General features: G+C 37.7%; 1 protein-coding gene across 1 annotated transcript in view; it reads right to left on the bottom strand.

Moving 5' to 3' along the window:
• Positions 1 to 16860, bottom strand: part of PDE5A (phosphodiesterase 5A) — a 130539-nt gene extending 113679 nt beyond the window's left edge. Inside the window, exons 1-3 of the mRNA XM_074154392.1 lie at positions 16768 to 16860; positions 15188 to 15215; positions 14592 to 14640 (exon numbers count right to left, since the gene is read on the bottom strand). The gene's annotated coding sequence lies outside the window, so the exon portion shown is untranslated. The remainder of the gene's footprint in view (positions 1 to 14591; positions 14641 to 15187; positions 15216 to 16767) is intronic.
• Positions 16861 to 18872: the final 2012 nt, after the last annotated feature.

Here is an 18872-nt window from a genome sequence, read left to right as displayed (position 1 = left end):
AGTCGGTGTTCACTGGTTCCAGCAATAAGAAATAAGAGCAGGTGGGGTATTCTGCTTACCTAGTAAAGAGCTCACAATAATTTAAGAACGAGTTCTGAGAGAAATATTTTCTCCTGGCCTATCCTGTGGTTGAAACATTTACAAAGAAAAGGGGTAAAAATATTCTATCGGGATTTTTTTCCTATTGAGGCAAGGAGATAACTCTGAGGAACATCAGCAGAGCTTAGCAGCAATTGTCCCAAATTGCAGTAAAGGCAGACATTAGGAAATCTTCATTTTAATGGATGATCTGGGAACCCTTTATCTGTTTGTAGTTAGGCATTGCTCTGTAGGTATCACGCTTAAACTGAAGGAGTTCCATTAGTAGTAGGATACTACTTCAACAGCAATAAGGGCTTCATAGGCATTTCCTTAACATCTAAGAAGGAACTGCTTTTGAAACAGCCACAGGTTGTCGTCTTCACTTCATTCACCACTTCTAGTTCCCAATGGCACAGTCTGAGTCAACAGAATTGACAACCATGTTCTGTATGAGGCATAGTGTTTGGTAGCATGTGCTGCAAATGCTTGTTACAAAAATTATACTAAAAAGGAAGTTGCTGTAGCAAGGTTAAACACTACAGATATAAAGCAGCAGTATTGTAGATGTTTATGCAAATTTAATTTCTTCTATGTCCATTTTGGTATCAGTCTTTAGTTATATGATCAGTCCTATAGCTTTCTCCCACTTTCTGCTTATTTCTTTGTGCAGAGAACAAGTGTATTCAGCTAAAACTCTTGACTGAAACAGTTTGAGGTAATGACACAGTTATGAGCATATTTTCTTGTGTGCTCAGGTTCAGTTCCAGTCATCATTTTGTATGTACGTACAAAAAATATATACTTTCTTTAGTAAAGTAATGTGATCTTAACATGTAAAACTGAGAACTCCGTATAAAGCTCAAAAAGGGAAGTGAGTTAGAAGCCAGAAAAAGGACATGGTAACAGTGAAAAGATTGAATTTCATGTAATAAGAAGCAGTCTCAGCATGCGCATTGCTTAGCCAAGGTAAACCACACAATAAGTTACTATATAAACAGAATCATAAAGTATATAATCCTTTAATCTTGAGATGGCATCAGTGCAGTTCTGTTGTAATTACCTTTATTATGGATAGGAGAACCCAATGTGGTTCCAATTCCTGAAGAGGTATGGTAACTTCTAATTGTTGGAAAATAGATAAAGACAATTCTACAGTTTCACGTGCATGCTTAAAATTCAGCTGTCAGACGTATTTCTATTTAGCTATGCTTTGGAAGGTGTTTAAGGAGAACAGGAGTTTAATAAAGCATCTGGATCTTATTGAAGACCTGCTTTTTGGTTTTGTGTTTCTTAATTTACTACTATACTTTCCAGCTGGGCTGACAGAGGCACAAAGAGGACAAGACATTGCTCAATGTCACAAAACAAATTTGTATCTCAGCTTAAATTTGAAAGTTTTCTTTTGCCTTTTCCTTTAAACATTAAATTTAAGAGCTTCCAATATGTCTTGATGGTATTTTTGCTCATCACTTGCAGTTTGCCTCTTAAAATGTTTCCTTATTTTGGAAATGATTTTTTTAAAAGATGTTATAGAAGGCTTTACTTTTTACACTTTGTTTTGGTCCACTGGTGCTGTTTTGTAGAAATAGTCATCATCCATTTTCTTATTCAAGACCACAGGGGGTTGGGTGTGTGTGTCTGTGATTTGATAAGACTCCTGGCTGTATGCAGCACTGCTTATGTGTGTCTACATGCTGGTGCCCCACTTCCTTACAGATGACCTTGTCCTGGAAATAAAAAAACCAAAACCAATACAAAACAAACCTTGAGCTACTCTGTAAAATGTGCTGTATGTTAGATGTAATCAATACTTGATTCTTAATACAGATAGTTGGCATGTTCCACTATTTCTCTATTGTGTTTATCCTAGTTAGGGGTCTTCCCGCTGGCTGTTCATCCTCTCAGCATCCATTCTCCAATTATTTCCAACTGAAACTTTTGCTTTCAAAACAAAGAGCTGCAGTTGCATCCATGTTCTGATTGTTGCCTGCTGTATTCCTCCCTCACAGGACCATTTACATATTTAACAAGTTTGTTGTCCTCCCACTCTGTTAAACTATGCCAAAATGCAGAATGTAATTGAGAAATAATGTACGAGTCCTCTTGTAAGGAAATAAGGAAATCCAAAAGGAAATTCCACTTCTTAAGCCTCTTCAATTCTGTTAAGGCAAACAATATTTTTGGTTGTCTGCTTGAAGGGGAAGCCCCAACCCTAGCTATTTCATTGAAGATGTCTGTAATCTTGGCCATGCTGGCTGTCTACCACTTAGGTAAGTTAATGCCATTTCTGACATCTGTAGATCATATCCTTTGGACTGTTGCATAACCCAGCCAAATCATTTCAACGGGCATGAAGTGAAAAGACAGGAAACGTATCCTAGGGTATAATCTGAATGCAATACATCGTTTCACAAGAGATATGAAGAGGGCTCTTGAGACAGTAAATAGAAATACATCTAGAAGCAGCCATTTGGATCTCAGATCTTTAGATTTATATTCATACTCACAGATCTAATTACTACTAGTGAACTGGAAAGATCCATATTGGCTCAGCTCTTCTTTAATGCGCTGCTGATCACAGCTATATAAGCCAGTAAGCGAAAAAACAGAGCTTGGCAAAATTAAAACACTGTTTGGTCCAACTTTTTTGTTCATGATCCATGCAGAAAAAGGCACGGGCGATTCCAATTTACTTTTTATCACATAGATGAGATCATCTCTCTGACTTTTGTGGAACAAGCTATTTCCTAATGCAAATTACAGCAGCCACATGGATGTTTTATCAGAGGAGCCATTCTTCTAGCTGGGATCATTGGAGTACTTTCTGCTCCCTTTCCTCCTGCGTTACTTTTGAAGTGCTCCTGTTCTCAAGTGGTGTGGAGGTAGAACCACAAACCTGCAGGAGCACAAAGGACCTGTGGATCTTATTCACTGAATTGGTAACAAACCCTGAAACATAGATAGTACTTTATTGTAAATGTGGTACATAACCTGTGATTCTCCTAAGTGCAGCTGCAAGTGTGACGATTCCTCCTTAAATCCCTGTGTTTATTCAGAGGTGTATCTATTACTGCAGCTCTGAAAGCATCACAATATAATACCTTTTGCCTGTATATCTTTACTCTGTTGACTAAAATTCTTATCCCCTAACCGAAAATTCATGTGTTTCTCACTCATCTGGCAATGCTTAAAGCATTGTCAGGATTTGAAACTCTCCAAGTCATTGGACAACCATCAATACATGTACAAGTTCTCACTTTGGAGAACTCCTTGAACATGGTTGAGATGGATGTCAGCAATTCTACATGTACCAGCCAAAAAAGCAGTAGAAAAATACAGAGGTAAGAGTGTGCTAACTAGTATTGGAAAACAGGCTTGGCAAATGAGAGCATGCAGAGCATAGTGCTTTATAGGGTGGTGAAATTTGTTGCTTTATTCTAATTTGCTGTGTTTTGAAGGGTTTTGTGAAGCTGTAGTGGCCCTGGAGACAGTAGGGATGGGGAGCCAGAGAGAAACATTCAGTTTGCATTCAGTCCCCAATCTCAGAAAATTTTGAAACCTGAATGGTTTTCTTCTGGGACAACTTTTAGTGCCAGTTATGTTACAACAGAATTTCTGAAGCAGCATGCCCATCCAATTTCTCTCTTTTCAAGCTTATAGAATAGCAAACTGATAGCATGCATCCATCCTTTTGGCCCTGTAGAGCATAAGGCAATTGAAAAGTCATTGGGCTGCCCCTGGAAGCTGGATTATGGATTCTAGCCAAAAGCATGGAAGCTGTAATTGGTGTGGAAGACTTTTCTTCTCTTAATCATGACTTCATATTTGATCTCTTTCCAGTCTTCTCAAAGAACAAGTCATTAGCCACTCCTTTGGAAGAAGAAAGGCTTGAGGCAGCATAGCTTGAGATTTGTTTGACCTTTCAGCTCTGCTTTCCTTTGAAATCAGGATTACTTCTGCTGTATGCAATTTGGATTACATAGGGAGTCCAGACATCTGAGAGAGTGAGGCAAACGACAATTTAGGGTCAGATTTTCAAAGGAGCCTCACTCCAGTGACTGAAACAAGGAATGAGACTTTTGGGGAACCCCTATATATTGGCTTGTACATTTTTTCAGAAGATTTGATAAGTGTTATCAGAGTAGTTGCTGAAGCTACTTGCATAAAAATCTGAATGGGAGGTGAAACTTAAAATTGTAGCCGCTAAGAACAGTTCTTACCCTGTGTTGCATGTTGAAAGCCTGCTCACACCAGGAAAACATTTAAGCAAGAATTCAGTATGTAAAAGGAGAGTTAAATGATAAAAAAAACCCTCAAGAAATGCATTATAGTTATCTGCTTTGACTGTCCAACAGAAAGAGCATGCTGCTTTCCCCAGGCCCCAAATGGGTTTGCAAGGCTGACCTTCAAGAGAAACTGATCCAGTATGTCTAGAAACAAAAGATTGCTGAAGGAATTGCCTTTGCTGGATGAGCAGCTGCAGAGATGTTCCTCTTAAATGAAATTAACACCATACCAGACAAATCCAATAAAACAGAAACCCTAGTAATCATATTACAGAATGGTTAACATTTTGAATATTCAACCCATTTGTAACCTATAATTAATATAGCTAATCCATCATTTATATAAGCATGTTGCATCAGTTATATGTTTTTATTTGTTTAGTGGTGGCAATAAACTCAACCGTTGTGCTTCTTATTGAAGACTTAGGGCCTGTTATGGTATGCTCACAACTCCCTTTGTCCTCAGTAACATCTCCTGTAGGCATGAAAATCTGTGACTCAAATTACTATATACTATTATGGAAAATATGCCAAAACCTATCTTGTTGTTTGTTCTGCATGTAGTTGTTTCAAAATATCCGAGAGACCAGATGCACATCCAGAACAAAATGCTGCAACTTAAGGCCAACAATACTAATTTGATAGGCGTATAATGTCATCCAGTGTATGGAAACAGAAGTCAGGACAGCTGATTTAATCAACAGAAAATACTGGATGTGGTTAATAGCTTTTAGTGATTGGTTGTTTTACTGATGGTGGGATTTGATAATATCCAAACGTAAATACTGTTTGTACGATGTAACCCTAAGTTACTGTGATTTTTTTTTTTTTCTCCCCTCCCCTTGGGCAGGGGGAATTTGGGTTTTATCTTGAGTAACTGAGACAAAAGTATCAAAGTACAGTAAATCCAACATAATACTTTCTTACCCCAAAATACACATTCCAAAACACTGGAAGAACATGGCTTTTTTTCTGAATTATTTACTTAAGAAAACAGATGAAAAATAATAGCTTTTCCTGTGGCAGGGAAAATATAGTTCAGGAAGCTCATGACTGATTAAATGAATGTACTGTGTGTACATCTTTTTATGCAATATACACATAGTTCCATCTTGCTTCTGTATTAGTGCATGGAGTCAGAGAAGAGATCTCTAAAGGCAAAGCAGGAGTTACTCTAGTAGCTCAGAAACCAAAAGGAAGATAGCTTGAAAAATGACTTTACTTGGATTTTCTTTCTACTTCACATACATGGTTATAGTATGTTGGAATCTCATATACGTACATGTAAAATTTGTCTTTTAAGCACAATTAACGTTCTGAGGAGGGGGTTTAATATGCAGTTGGAGCTTAAAGAGCTACTCGGAGCTTAGGGATCCAGTTCTGTAGTGTATGCTCAACCCTGGAGCCAGGATAACTTTTTTCTCATGTGTAGGCAAGGAGAGTGAGGCTTGAGCCGAGCTGGTGGCTGAGGGGATGTAACAGCTCTCGGTGTAGAGCAGGCAAGTGACACTGCCTGTGTGTCCCTCCCAGAGCTGCCAGACTGTGCTGATGTAATTTGCTCTGAATATGCTGCTCTTCTCTACTTTCTAATCAATCTGAAGGGATCAATAGCAATGCTAAGCATCTGTGTAACTGCTATGGTGAATAACTTCTTTGAATTACCTGTTTTCAGCTTGCATTACCAGGTTATTTTTCTTCCAGTCAGAGGCTTGTATAAGAGAACATGTCTCTTCATAGGGAATTTAAATCTGTTGTATAAAGCCTATTACTAGAGCCAATTATAAGTGCAAAGAATAGCCTTTTTTTGTTTGATGTGTATCTAAAGGAAGCATGCAAACCACATTTCTAGTTTATCTGACCTCTCTGTAGTAAGTTCCAATCAGATTTATTTTTCAATTAGCTATAAAAAGGGCAGGATTTTAAAAGCTGTAATTCCACAGCTTTTCCCACCACAACCTCAAACAGCTGCACTTTGTGCTGGGAAATGCCTTGCAGGCTGAAGGAGGGATCCTTCTCTCCAGGCCATGTAGATGTTTTACAGCTGCGAATATGGCCTTGAGGTTACAGTAACTTCCTTGGAGAGCCCATCTATACATGGGACTGGCCAAGCAATTTTGCAGTTATGAGGCGTGACCTTGGTCTGTTCTTCCAAATGCCTGCTGTGGTGGGAAGAATGTGATGATTGGAGATCTGCACATCTTCACCTTCTGAAGCTCTGCTTTTATCCCTCTGAAACCTCACTTTGTGTATACCTACTCCATTTTGGAGCTCTGCTAACACATATGGACGAGTTTGGCGAAGCCCAAAGTGAGTGTGCCTGTATGTGGCAAGCAGCGAGTGCTTGCCTGGATGTGAGGTGCTGAGTGGGGAAGCAGAGAAGTCCTGGGGTGGAAACTGCGCTGACGCAAATGCCTTGTTCCTGGTAATTCAAGTAGTGTTTGTTTTATGTACCCTAAACTTTCTCAAGCAACTCTGAAAGCCCCAGCTCTAATGTCTGCTTTACAATTATCTGACAACTAATTTAATGAAAACTCTCTAATTAAGTGGAATTAATGCAGCTCATGTTCTTCAGGGCCTCATCTGAAGGCTTTGCAATTACTAATGGGCAGAACTTTGCAGACGCTGCACTGATCAACTAAGATCTGCCTTAATGTTGTTTAAAAAAAAAAAAAAACAAACACCATAATTGCCCTCACCATGTTGTTTCTGCTTTGCTATTTCTAAGCTATGCAAATTCAGGAAGTTGCCTCTTGTACATGATTATAAATTACTGGTTGGGGTAAGGTATCTAACAGGCAGCTTAAATACAATAAAATATTAAATGCATTTTCATATTGTATGCATTCTGTTTACTTATTATTCACCAATTCACCAGAGACTCTGCATTTGACTCAGAATAATAAGCATGAAGGGGACAAGTTGTTTTCTCAGTAACAAGAGCAGATACAGCAGAAGGTATTTGGCCTATAGTTTTTCCCTTGAAGAACTTTGCGTGAAAAAGATATGAAGAAAATCTCAATAAAATATCAAGATTTGACCTATTTCTGATTATATGAGAAATGAACAGGAGAAAGTCAAGCCAGGAATTTAATAAGGGGGAGAAGAAAAGTAGCGTGCGAAGTGTATCCCTAAAAATTAGAATTTTCTTACAATTTGTAAGAACAACAGCAGGTTTTATTAGTGGCTTATAAACAACATTGAAACCTGGAAGTGACAATTAACAGCAGCCCACGGCTTGTTAAGTCTATGATAGAAGGTTATAATTCATATGCCATCTGGAGGTGGAAATTTTGTTGAAAGCAGCTCTTAACATGAGCTCATCACTTGGTGCTGAATACTCTTTTGCAGGACTATCTCAAAGAACAGCAATAGAAATGGGGGGCAATGATTTCCAGAGTAAGAAATGATAAATTCTGTGAGGGGAGGAGGGCAACTATATTTTTGACTTATTGATATTATTCTGATTTCAAGGGTTTCAGTTAGATCCAGAAGTCTGGGTGCTCCATGGCAGTAAAGGACCTATTTGGCTAAGAAGGCATAGGGAAGGTAGATAGCAAATGAAGAACTACTAGAATCCAACAACCAGACGGATGCATTTAGTTAGTATGGAGAGACAAATGAAGTTTGAGGACATAGCTGCAAAAGTTGTTGTTCTCCTGGAAAAATATAAAATCCTCATCTTTCTCTGTGGACTTGTGTGGCTTTTCAGTGGTCTGAGGAGAATGGAGAACCCTAGAAGCCAAGCAGGATGGTGGTTCAGTAAATAAGGCATGCTACAATAAATATGTAAATGAGCTGACCAGTCTAACAAGTATTAAATATATGTTATCGCATGGCTTGCCTTAGACTTGTGGATTAAACCATAGGGAATGTGTGCTTTGCAATGGTGTGTGGTTCTTGTGTCTTCCTAGGTGAGACTGGTGATCTGGTTACACTGTGCCATGTACCGTAGAAAAAAGGCCTGCCACAGACTTTCCTACAAAACTTTTCCTGAATATCTGGCAGGGAATTGAAAATGGGAGAAAAATATAAAAATAAAATAATAAAGATAGCTTGATTGAATCTATCAGCTGATCTGACACGTAAGAAAAGATGGGGAAACTTGTTTTATTTAGGCTAGCAAAATAGAAGACAGGCAGTATGTCATACATACTATATAAGAAGGTAAATGCTAGTGAGAAGACATTAATTAACGTAAGCGATAACATCGATGCCCCAAAAAAATCACGGTGACAAAGCCATTTTAGACTGCAAATTAGAAGAGGCTTTTAATTTTTAAAGCAGGGAAAGCCTGGAGCAGATTTTTTTCATTTGACTCAAGGATGTCAAAAAAGCGAGCTACTTCTCTGGTGCAGTTTGAGCTCTCTGAGAGGTTAGATGATATGGTGCCTGTCATAGCAGAGATCGGGTCTAATGGCTCATGAATTTACCTCTCGTCTGTTTTCTGTTCCCCAAAATGGTTTGGGGGGAGTGTTTTCTGCTCCAGTTATGTGCATCATCAGAATAGTAATTAAATTCATTGCAATTAACACTGTATAATTGCCTAAATCAAAGTGGGAGCATAGGATTCTGCCTTTAAAGTCCCCATGCTCTAGAACCTAGTGCAGTTCCTAGGCAGTGGGATTAGTAATAAATTGAACAAAGATCCTAAAATAGATTTCCAGAAATCTAGCCCGAGGAACTGTCTGAGGCAAAACAGTTTTATTTATTATTTAACACAGAGGAAAAAAATATACAAGTGGCACCAGTAATTAAACTTCCAAGAGTGATTACAACTAAAACTGAAATCACATATGACAAACTCAGTTTGTTAAACAACGCACCATTTAAAGAAATATTATGATACACATCATGGACTCCAAGCAATCCGATGTGGATGTTAATTATTTTTAGCAGTTAAGTTCTGTGACTAAAATCAGACTTTTCTAATAGCTGTGGGTGTCTCCATGTTCCTTTAAGTGTTTGACCTTGAATAATATTTGCTGAACTAAATGACTGCAGCTACAATTGGCACACTACATATTTTGGAGCTGTGGAAAGATGAGCTCATAAAGAGCGCACACGACCCACGGCCTGATCCATGGGCAGTGACTGCTGTAAGCCCAGACAACCAATTTCATTTTCGTGTGCATTGGATACTCTCTGCTTCCATTTACATTCAAAGATCCTTTTGACAGAATAGGTGATCAGTTTTCCTACCCTGACCAGTCATCTTTAGTGATGCTTTGCAAAGATGTGCTGTCAGCTGAAATTCATACCATTAGTCATATTGTTGATTGGTATAGTCATTCCAAAGTCTGGGCTGTCTCCTATCAGTTTCTTCCTTACGTATTCTTTTCTTTGAATTATTGCTGATCTGGCACTGCATTAAAATAGTTCTGTGTATATAGAATATATTTTATAGTAATATATGTATTTGCTTATTTTGCTAAGGACTTTCAGGAATAATCTTTAATTTTTAAAAACGCTGTCCTTATTTAAATTGTACTTGTTTCCAAAAACACTGGGACTTTGCTAACAGACCATTCAATTCTATGAGATTAAGGTACTATAGGAACATTCTCATCACATGGGAAAGATACAAGAGAAACCTTAATCATTTCGGTCTAAGCCCAGTTCAAAATGAGACTCACTACTACACCCAAACCATACTACTGTTGTTTATAGAATCAAAAGCTATTAAAATCAGAGTTATGAGGACCTCAAAGTCAATTAAACCATTCTTGAAGATTTTGCAGAGCATTTATTCGGGAACGCTGATCTTATTAGACCTATGAGGATTTCCTGTGAGAATGGTAACTTCAGTCAAGGCTAAAACCAAACCTTAGAGAAAAATTCTTTACAAATTTAAAGCCATGAAGCAAATGGATTTCTTTGGAGTTGGGAAGGTATAATTCTGTTTGGGATTGCATTTTTTTTTTTTTAAAAGGGTCATCTCAGAAACAAGTCTTCCTCTTAAATTTGACAAGAATATGACCAAAAAAAAGTTTATTAAAAATACTATTCTGTTTAGTATTTTAATCTGCTTTATTTTGTATTATATTCTGGTTTATATGGTACATGGTAAAGCACAGTCTGCTCAAAGAAATTCAGTTGCTGAAATAATACTCTTAAGGGGTAAGCTGAGAATTTCTGATAAATTGAAAATAGCTAACTTGGAAAAGTGATATCTGGTATCTTCTGAATGAAAAACAGCATGTCTTTTTGACGTGCATTCGTGCTCTCTGCTGATCTTAGCATTTAAGAATGTTTCAGAATAGGACAGGACTGAATTAAGAAAACTTGGATGAGTAAATTCTCTTGTGGCTATTTAGGAAGTTATAATCTGCAAAAGAACTTCAGTTGCAAGGAATCTCTTCTACTTAGAAGGCAAAAAGGGAAAACTAAAAGCCCCTATTGCATGCAGCTTGCTATTTGATTGCATTCTCGCCACCCCCACTATGGAGCCAGGTTTCTCTCAGAGAAAAAAAAAAATTAAATGGTGATTGTTTTTTTTTTTCATAGTGGTGTAAGAATATTGTGAACAGAGGCTGACTGATTCCGTTCTGTGCCATTGGACTGGTGGCTCTCAGTGTTTGTTCAGGGCTGCCAAGTTATGAAATGTTTGACGTACAACCTGAGTGTGAATAAAGGTTTTATTACTTAGGACAAGACATCTTGGCTCAAAATTTCCTTGCTTACATTTCCACGGGTATTAATGACCTGTTAGTTAAACGTGGATGTATAAATATCAGATGGACTAAGACAGATCAAATAATATTTCTTCTTAGTTTTGCCCTTTAAATGTTTTATGGTTAATATCACTGGGCTTCCCTCCTCTTCTCTTGATGTGTGTTTACTGGTTGTTAGTCACCTTTTTAAATACAAGATAAACTCACAAATCATCTGCCTGCTTTTATTGTAATTTATATGAACAGAGTTGTCTCTACTTTCATACATGAAGGAATAGTTTCTAAATGGGGCGTGTGCAGAACTCCTTTTTACATTTGTCTTTATTTAAAGTATCTCTGAAAAATGGCAAGCTTTGCAGGGTGTAATATCTTTCAGATATGCTAGGAGAAGCTTGACTCAATCCTCTTTAGGTCTGTCTCAAGTCTTCAAATACTAATGTTGGTGTATTTTTAAAATTCTAGATTATACATGTACTCTTGCCTTTCACTTTTGTAAAGAAAGATTTATCATTTAATCTCATAATGATTAAAAAAGGAGTGATATGATCAGTTTTTTAGTTATGTACTTTTTCTGCTCTCTAAATGTATTTTGAAAGTGAAGACAAATAGGAAATGCAAATATGAAGAATTGTGCGTTTCAGAAAGGAAAATGATCTGTTTAAGGATAGTGAAAGAGAAAATGAAGTTTCAATGTTTTATATTAAATGTTTTTATCATTTTTGACAAGATCTACTTGCTAATACTTAATCATATTACTTAAGTAATTACATAGTATTTCAGAAATAATAACTAATGCTACAAATTACATAGTAAATTCAAAGATTACGATTACTTTCTTTCAAAAGGGATACTTCAGTTGTGCTCCTGGGGTGCTGCAGTACAAATCCGATCTGGACAAATGTCCTTACATCTGCAGGAGAATTTCAAAAAGTGCTTCTGGAGGAAACTGGCACTAGACTATAGTAAAACCATAACGATGCCCAGAGTTATTTAAATTCACTAATATCTCATTTAGCTGCCACACCAGAGTCAAGTGGCATTTAGGGAAGAGCTCCAGGAACCTCTATGCATAGAAGTAGTTTTGCAGTTACCCAAAGCCTATATACCTTTTTGTTCTCCTCACGTGTGAGAAAACTAATAAAGTGAGAACCAATATGACTGACTGTTGATCTAAAAGGCTTCAAAGACTAGTACCCAAGGCTTGCTGGCTCCTAGGCAGCAATGCTGAACAAGTAAAGTGTTACAAGCAACATTGTATTTTGTTCCTCTTGTCAGCCAAGGTTTCCAAATGCTGTAAAATTCTTCTGTGTTTCTGATCCTCTCATAATATTGCTTTATGATACTATAATTGTACAACAGTTGTGTCAGCACCCTATGAGCCAACATCTGGAAACTATTAAAATTCTTCATAGAGCATAGGATGGCACAGGAACAACTGATGCATCTGGAAAGATCAAAACCTTTCTGTTGTGCCCTGGTAGGGTAAATGATTGCCAGGCGAAGGCTGGGAATCTCTCTGGATTCTTCAGACAGACTTCTGGTATACGGACGGTATGATACAGGGCTGCACATATAGTATGACCACAACTGAAACAAACTGAAACACAGGAGGTTTCCTGTGAACATCAGAAACTTTTTTACTGTGAGGGTGACCGAGCACTGGCAGAGGTTGCCCAGAAAGGTTGTGGAGACTCCATCCTTGGAGATATTCATAAGCCAGCTGGACATTGTCCTGGGCAACTGGCTTTAGGTGGCCCTGATTGAGCAGGGAGGCTGGACCAGATGACTTCCAGAGGTTCCTTCCAACCTCAGCTGTTCTGTGAAGTTACACTGAAATGAAGCTGCTGCATATGCTTAGCTTTTAAGAAGCAAGTGCTTTTAATGCTTTTCTGCTATGAAACTACCATTAAAAATGCATCTGATTATCAAAATCCCTTGCAGGCTAAATAAGAGCTCATTGGCACTGAATATTAGAGTTCAGAGATGTCACTTTAACAGCTTCGGCACAACAATAGGAAAGTCACACCTGAAACTAACAACTCTAAACAGGCAGGCTGTCTTTCTTTGGCTTTAGTAAGGAAGATAAAGGCCTGTTCCTAAAGTCTGTTTATGGATTGCTGGGTTTAATAAAAAAAAAAAAAATCTGACTTTGCATAACTGCTCTTCTTTAACATGCAGAGTTAGAACTGGTTTGTGCTCTATGTTTAAAACAAAGTGCAGAAGACAATAGTAGAAGTGATACTGGCTTTTTTTTGGGGGGGGTGGAGGGGAGAATGCCTCCAGCTATGACTTCCCACTCAGTAAAGATTTTGACCTGAAGGAATGAAGAGCAGGCAGATGCTCAGAGAGCAAGTGATGAGGATCTAGAAAGAACATGACAAACTAAAATCCTTTACAAACAGATTTGCAATTAGCTGCTTAGCTATGTTCTGATGAGATTTCCAAGGACTCAAGGAATTCTTGCTGGTTCGGAAAGAGAACTTAACCTTCTCCTACTATGCCTCATGTTCTGTCAGCTATGCAGAGGCAATGGAAAACATTTGTCAAAACAGATGGCAGTGCTAGCCCCCTGCCATTGAATACAAATGGTAAGTTCAAGGTCCAGTTAATGGTGGGTGAGCCAAGAAACATTTGGAGATTTAGTTTAACATTGAATATACCCCAAAGAATACACTATTACAATTCCAGGACTTCTTGGCTATAGCCAAACTCTGAATACTGCAAGAACAGTCATTTCACAGTTTACACTTCCAGCCAGAATGAAGAACTGCTGAGGTGCACGAAAACTAAGATGTAGCAGTTAACATGGTTTTCAAGATTTTTGAAAAGATGTTCGACAGCTGGGTCAGTCCAGCAGAACATTTTTTGCCCAGCACTTCATGATAGTCTACTATGCCATTCAATTGCTTTTCATATACTAAAATTCATATTATATTAAAAGCAATTATGTGTATAGAATATACTAAGAGACTAAACGTGAAAATATCTGGTTTTTCTATTAAAAAAATGCTGGCATGTTACATTAAAGTGAGTTTCATGGAACAGTTAGGTAAAATGTGGAAACTGATTTGCGTAGCTGAAGTGTTTGTAATCGCTGGTGGCATGACTACTAAAAGCAAAACAAAGTTGCGGTGGAGATGTTGTCTTACATGCATCCAGTGAAATAGATACTGGGGTCATTTGTGCTGATTAAGTTAATAATGAAAAAAGCTCTTGCTACGATTTAAACAAGTCACTGTTATATAAGCAGATGTTACTTGCCTGAGTTTAAAATACGCATATCGAAAAAGCTCCTATGAAGTGTTTGCAATAGAGACATCAGTGCTTTATATTGACCCTTGTCAAAATCCCAGTTATTTAATGGTGTATTATTCTGTAAAGGTAGGTTTTTCTATGGAATGGATACAGTGCTACTCACTGCAATGCAGGAAGTACAATTTTATACTGCACCACATATGTCTACCTATGTATCCTTTGCCTGTATGTTAGGAATTAGGCATCGAAGATGGGAAGTGTAGCACTGTTGAAAGCATAAATAACTACTTAGTCTTACACACAAGTGCCTCTCAGCAGGTTCAGAATGCTTCTTCCCAGTATCTTCCCTCGCTGCACTGCCTCCTTCTGCACGCTGCAGGGGATATACAGCCTCAACTAAAGAGCAAGGGCAGAAAGATAACTAACATGCCTGACAGTTGTCAGACTACCCATATTTGCTTTCCTCAGTTTAATGTTAATGACTTCATAAGGATTAGTTAAGGCCACCAGACCTACTCTGATTTTTTTTCTTCTGGAATTTCTTGAACCTGTGGGGTAGACTTTTAAACCCATGAGTGAAAGCCAAGTTACTGTTAACTGTACATTAAGGTAAGCTGGTAAACACCCAGTGGTATTACTTTAGAGTTGTAAAGAAGCATTCACACGCACTATACCCTGTATAACTTGCATGTGAGTATGGAATGATGGCAAGTACTTAATTTCTATACCTGTGGTTTCAGACTGGACCTAGAGACCATACTTAAAATCCAACTAATTTTATAAAGATGTGAAACTCTTCCTCCTCAAAACCCTTGTGATCTTTATGCAACAAGTTTGGCCAATATGTCACCATTACTTCCTGCAAAGCAGCATTGGGAGATATGTGAAAAAAGCTTTAAAGTTTTCTCTTAGAAATTAGACACTGAAGATCAGTTCAAGAGCAATATGCAGATGTAAACACACCTCAGTTGGCAGTAACATTCAACTTTCAAAAAACTGTATGTTCCAAATAACTGTGGTAAATGTACGATAAAGTACATAGACATATGGGAGGTAATCACTACTAAGAAACCTTAGGATCTTCTTGACAGATCACAGTTTGCTGGTGTGGCTGTCTCAGGAGGATTGCTGTTTCTTAGAAGCAGCACATTTCTACACCTTTTTTCTTGACAGTACCTGGGATGAATGAAGCCTGCTGTTATCTAAATATTTTTATAGACAAGAGTCTATCTTGAAGGAAATGGCTGCAGAGATCCAAATTGAATGGCAAAGAATTATGGTTGCCAAATTTGTTTACGTAATTTTTTTTCACTTTTTGAGTGAGAAAAACAATACTTTTCACTGTGTAGTTCGACACTAATAAAAGTAATTCCTGGATTGAAGCATTTGGAAACAGTATAAGGGAATGAAGATGGATGTATAAAACTAGAAAACCACTCCTTTAAGTATATCTATCATTTAAAAAAGAAAAATCCATAAGTGAACTGAGTTTTCAGAAGTCTGGCTAATGAACGAGGTATTTTTTGTTTCTTGTGAATGCGTTCAGTACTGTTCAAACAAAAGAAATGTTATTTTCCCTTAGTAACTCTATAAAGCTAGGTTCTTCCACTTGAACCTTCCAGTGACAATAATACAACACTTTATTACATGCCTTGCTGTGGCTATTAATCCTATGAGCTTAGATCATTTTGTTAAAACACAGTTGAAATGTAGTAACCTGCCTATTTTATCCTCCTACTCAAATTTGTCCTCGTTTCAATAGGGATCCTTTGTAATTTTGACTTATTAAATTCTGTGAGGAAGAACAATAGTGGTCTCCTGATTCTTATCACATGGGGTCAATGAATCAGATAAGTCAAGGTCTGATAAAATGCTGCAGTGAAATCAGCTGTATGCAGGAAGCACTACTGTTATTAGGCCATGTTAAAGTAAGTGCAATTACCCATTCTTTCGTAAACAGCATCAATATGCTACGCTTAGCAAGTACCTCTTTCTCCTGTAGAACATGGGTTTGGTTTTCTTCTGACTTTTAAAATGTACCATGTCATTTTAAGTAGCTAAATTGTGTGATTTACTACCTGTTCTTGATAAATTGAGTTGGCATCATGAAGACTGCATTCTAGCTTTCTTCCCTTAAAATACAGTCAGTTCTAAGAAAGCAGAATTATTCTTGTGAAAACAGCATTTTTATATTCCTCTTGCATGTTTACCCTCAGCATCATCTTACTGGGAACATGTTTAATCTGCCAAAAGATCTTCTGAACTCTGACTGAAAAATCATTCTGTAGTCCACATTTCTCATGCAAATGCCATATGACTTCAGGTAGGTAGAGAACTTCAGGTTCTCTAAGCATGTTGTCTGCAACCAACTTTACAGTTTTGTAAGCCTTATGACTGCTGCATATTCAAAGCACTGTTCCCTTATTAGTTAGACTTGTATAACTTCTATCTAGGCAGTTTGCTTTCAATCTTACCTCGGTGTTCACAACCTCATCTTGCTGAGAAGTCTTACCCAGGCTCCTTATCCTGAAAACTTGGGGCTTTTTATTTGTTTGATTAACTTCCATGGCTTGCAAGCAATCCAGCTTTTGTTCAGTCGGTGTTCGGTAGGCTGGTGCATGCCTCTGCACTGCTTGGGTTTTCTTTAATCAACATATGGACTATAATATATTGTTTGTTTTGAATCTGATGTCATGGGAAAAAGTGTTGCTTGAGTCAGTATGGAAACTTGCCCAGATACGTTCAAGTTGTTTCTTCCTTGACTGTAGTATCTGCTTGAAACTTTTCACTTGCCTCCTAATGGTTATTCCTGCTCATCCACAGGCTGTTTCCAGTCCAAATATAGTGTTACTTGATTGAAAAAATCCAAGAAGCTGTTCTCTTTTTGGCATGTGTTTAACAATCCGACCAAATCTCTTCTGAAATGCCATGGTCCATTTTGTCATAGAAGGTCACAGGCTCGCTAAGGCTGTCCCTCCGGACATTGCAGTGAATTCTGTGTCTGCACAGCTAGAAAAACTCTGCTGAAATGTGGAATGTTTTTCCAAACCCGCTTTCCCCTCCCTCTGAAGTCGCTGTGAGGAAGGAGTGACCTTGGGTACCCTTGTGAAACTCCTATTGACCTGCAGTTTGGAATGTGTGGCCAGTTCAGGGCTGTGCCGTGGGTGCTGTGTTTGGGGGTTTTATTGCGCTGAAGGAGCCTTTCAGATGACATTTAGGAATGACCTAAAAAGCACAGCTAAAGTGATTTTATTTGCTTGACTGCTTAAATAAAGAATATTAGTCAGGGTAAACTAATGTAACTCCACTGATATTAATAGAGCTGAGTTACAACAACTGAAGAACAAGCCCTTAAATTCTAGGGAAATTATTACACAGGCTGAGCTTAAAAGGCTCTAGTGCTGTCTTACAGCATATAAATAGCGTTGAGTGTTTAATACCCAACTAATCTCTAATCAGTTTTACCTTTCTTGTAAACTTTTCTGTTATACTTTTTTATGTTGATGTCATGGTTTTGCTGTAAGAAAAAACCAGAGCTCTGTTCAAGATAAGCTATCCTGAGCTGTACCTTCAGATCTGTAGCACCTGCTCAGCACAAGGGGCTCTGCAGGCTTCAGGGCTTGCATGTTCCTGTTGAAACATTTGGAAAATCAAAATGTACCCATTTCTGTTTTGTGAATACCAACTGGGATTTTTCTGTAACTCTTAACCCAGCTGATTAAGAATGGATTTTCCTGGGGACAAAAAAGATACCATTCTAACTTGAGGGTTGTCTCACTGCCAGATTTCAAGCTCCTGTTATAAATCATTATGGCTCTTCAGAAAACAGATGAAAAATATGAATGTTGGCAAAACCATCCTTCATTAAGCTTGTTCCAAAAATGGCTGAACTATTTTCTATCAAACTTTAAAAAAAAAAAAACATATTCCGGGATTTAAAACTGGCTGTTTGAAGTTTGACATGTTTGAAAACTGAAGTGTGTAATGAAATAATTAGTCAGACTTAACTGTCAGTATCACAATGTGCTCACCTTTTAAAAATCATTTAAATAACTCAATGGGAAGGGTCAAGATACTTCCATTCTGTTTCTTTCTAACAAAAGATACCTTGGTAGACAGACAAGTTCCTTGAATAGAACTGGATGCTATAGGACTTCATAAGTGGGTTCCAGTGGTGGAACTGAATATAGTGTGTGTAGTGCTTACTTATTAATTACCTGGATGCTAATGGAAGATGGGAAACAATGTTTGTAGATCATACGTATATATATTTTTACAGACACAGAAAAGAAATTCTGGAATGTGTAATCAACACTTTTAAAGCTGTTAATTTTGCTTAACTTTTCCCAGGACATTTCCCAGCGTGTGGCCAATTTGTCTGGCAGTTAAACTATTAAAAAATGTCCTTCCATTTCACTAAACAAAAAAACCACCATCCATTACAGAATAGTGGTCATGTTTTGCAAGTGCTGCAAAATATTTTCTAGCATTCTAGGTTGTGTTGTATGCTTTCTTAGTTTCATGTAAAATGACTTTGTTCATACGCTCAGAAGTGATGTTGGTAATAATTTTTTAACAC

The sequence above is a fragment of the Numenius arquata genome, chromosome 10 (genome assembly GCF_964106895.1).
Source record: "Numenius arquata chromosome 10, bNumArq3.hap1.1, whole genome shotgun sequence".
NCBI classification, from domain to species: domain Eukaryota; kingdom Metazoa; phylum Chordata; class Aves; order Charadriiformes; family Scolopacidae; genus Numenius; species Numenius arquata.
The sequence above is the reverse complement of the archived record's forward strand: the minus strand, read 5'-3'. Positions and strand labels throughout refer to the sequence as shown.